Below are 3,294 nucleotides of genomic sequence, written 5' to 3'. Positions count from 1 at the left end.
CCCTCCGGAAGTCCATGGTTGCGGTTTTGCTGGCCCCCCTCCTTACTTCACCAAGAATGGAGAATTCCACCATTTCATGGTCGCTAAGCCCAAGATGGCCTCCGACCACCACATCTCCCACCAGTCCTTCTCTGTTTGTAAGCAGCAGGTCGAGCGAGGCACCTCCCCTGGTAGGCTCACTTACCAGCTGTGTCAGGAAGTTGTCTTCCACACACTCCAGGAACCTCCTAGACTGCTTCCTCTCTGCCGTGTTGTATTTCCAGCAGACGTCCAGGACGTTGAAGTCCCCCACGAGAACAAGGGCTAGTGATTGGGAGACTTCTGCCAGCCGCTTGTAGAACGCTTCATCCGCCCCTTCATCCTGGTTGGGTGGTCTATAACAGACTCCCAGCAGGATATCTGCCTCGTTGGCCTTCCCCCTCATCCTTACCCTTAAACACTCAACCGTACCATCATCACAATCGTTGAGCTCTATACAATCGAAACACTCCCTAACATACAGGGCCACCCCACCACCTCTCCTTCCTCGCCTGTCCCTTCTGAAGAGTCTATAGCCATCCATTGCAGCACTCCAGTCATGAGAGTCACTTATGGGTCCATTGGAAAGACCTATATGGGTCGGATGTAAACCTAGGCTTTAAGTAAGATGTATTTGAGCTGCGTGGTGTGTGCTGGAGTTCTCTTGGACAGAGCAGCCAGGGAAGAGGTAATCCTCCTGGCAGGGCATGCTGGTGGTAGTCTGGCAAACCTGTCTGCCCTGCTTGGGTCTTTCAGCATCCCATACAGGTACAGGCTGAGAGATGATGTTGCCAGAGCTCCCAGGTTCAAGTGAAACATATGGGCCCCTGGGGTGATGAATGGTGTAGTCACCTGTGCCACTCTCGGTGCAGGTGCATGCCACTGTCCAGAAAGGAGACCCATTCCCTCGCTTTCCCAAGTCAAAAGGCTGCATTCCTTCCTCTTTGTAGCGTGTGGGCCTTTCTCTGATTGCAGAGCAAGAAACTGGCTCTGCAAATCCCTTTTTCATACAAAACCTTTATTCTCCATGGTCCCATTTACATCAGTACTGGCAGGTTTAAGATTTTATTTTTTTGTAGCTATGAGCCCTGTGTTCATAGTTCAAATGTGACCAAATTTAACCTACATTTCTTCTCTGTCATATTACACAGCTTTTAACCAAGACAAACTTGTTATTTCAGTGAATACAAATATGTATTTATTTGTGCAGCCAGGAAAATAATATTCAGGCTTTTTTGCCATGTAAGTGTTAATGATGAGTTGTCAGAATAACTGAGACTCCTATTTGTAGATAAAATATTGATGTATTGTTCAGATCATGTGTATTGATAAAATGAATATGAGCTCCTTTGATATTACTTTTATCAGATGATATTTATAAAACTTAAGTTTTTCACGATTTTTCTCCTTATTTTGTGGGAAGGTACTAAATAAAGCATGTACTGGAGGAAATGAAGCAAATGAAAAGCAGCAGTATGTTTGTCAGTGTTGATCAAGTCTCTGAAAAATAAACCAAATGAAAATTGGTTGAGACGAATAATTTCAAATAGGATTTTTTTCCACCTAATAGAAAACCATCTTTTGGTTTACTACAATTCTATGTTAATGAAAATATGTAAATTCCATTTAAATATTATCATTTTTTTTCTGTATGTTCAATCTGTAATAAAGTAAGGAGAGAGAGCCTTATGCAAATAGGGCTACCAGTCAAACTTCTCTACTAGTCTGTACATGTAAACATCTCAGAGCCCAGGTATGTTTTCAACCTGATATGGATGATCAACACTATATAGTTATCACATACCAGTGTAACTTGAACAGTAGTTGAGTTTACATGATAGAAAATGATGATAACGTATCCGTGCATTGATGGGCAGAAGGGAACCCTCAGGGCGGTGTGCTCAGAGGGTGATAAGAGTGTTTAAGTTGGAGACTTATAAACCTCTTGACTTGCGACTGAAGTGCTGTCAGACAGAGCTGCAGCAAGGCCTTCGGGAGACTCTCTAAGTTGTTCCTTCCTCCTTTCTCAGGCTCCTTCCAGTTGCTGCTGTGGATGATAACTGATCGTCCTGAGAGGCAGCAGTGGTTTGGGCGAAGCTGGTATCCCTGCAGACAGCCTGTGGAGCAGCTTTGGTTAGAGGAACGTGAATACATCACTCTGGACCTCAGGAGTGTCTCCAAAGTCCTGGGCCTCATATATGAGGGAGTGACTTTCCTCTACTTTGCTAGAGAATGATGAGTCACTGACTGTCCATGGGCATCTGACTAACTCCTGCCTATCATGACTCTCCCTGAAGAATGAGTGTGTATTTTGAAGGCTTAGTTTTCTTGTGTTATGCCCATCAAGGGGATATGCTGTTGGGAGACATGGTCAGGTAGATCTTCCAGATGTTGCTCATTGATTTTGCCTCACACTGGAGTCAAAAGGCTCCTTCTGTTTACAGTAAAGATGGCATTGCATGGACTTCTGGGTGGCATTGTATGAGACAGAGGATTTTCCTGCCTGTCTGGGGCAGAACCTTGCAGAGGCTGTGGGATGGGCTGTTAACGCACAAAAGTAGGCATGCTTGGTTGTTTAACCTATTCTTTGCTGCATGCTGAAAACCTCAGAAAAAGTGAATGCAGCCTGGCCCATGGTAAACTCAGCACCCTGAAATCCTATGGGTCCCTCACAGCATGCTGCAGTTGTGGCCTTAAGGCTTTTCATAATTAAACATCAGTTTCTATGTAAGTAATTAGCATGTTCAGCATCTGAAGATTTCAAATTTGGCTCTTATATAGGAGAGTTTAAAGAAACAGGGTGGAGAAAGATGAAAACATATAGCAAACTATCAGATGAAAATGGGTTTTATGATTTTTTTTTGGCTTTATGCCAAAATAAGCTTCTTGCTCAAAACAAAGTTTCATGCTAGTGTTTGAGCCTTCTAATTTGAACACTTATTTGGCCTTTTAATAATGCAAGGGACACAAAAATACCCCTTCATGACTCTGGTTGCTCAATTTGGCTGGGGTTTCCCATTGCCATCTTTCTCAGACTATTTATAGAATAGCAATTAAGATTACAGTATAGCTGCTCGCATTTAGTTCCTGGCTCTTCTGGGTTTTGAGCCACTCCCAACAAGAGCTGAATGACTGAGATATTTAGTGTCCATGAGAACTCCTGCTGAGATCAGCTGGAGCTATCTGTCATGTAGATGTGTATACCTTGAAAACAAATGGGTCTTATTTTTTTGGTATCATCAACTTTTTTTCTGTTGTGAAATGAAATTGTGAGGC

This window comes from Aptenodytes forsteri, unplaced genomic scaffold (assembly GCF_000699145.1).
Source record: "Aptenodytes forsteri isolate BGI_AS27 unplaced genomic scaffold, ASM69914v1 Scaffold81, whole genome shotgun sequence".
In the NCBI taxonomy this organism is placed as follows: domain Eukaryota; kingdom Metazoa; phylum Chordata; class Aves; order Sphenisciformes; family Spheniscidae; genus Aptenodytes; species Aptenodytes forsteri.
The sequence above is the reverse complement of the archived record's forward strand: the minus strand, read 5'-3'. Positions refer to the sequence as shown.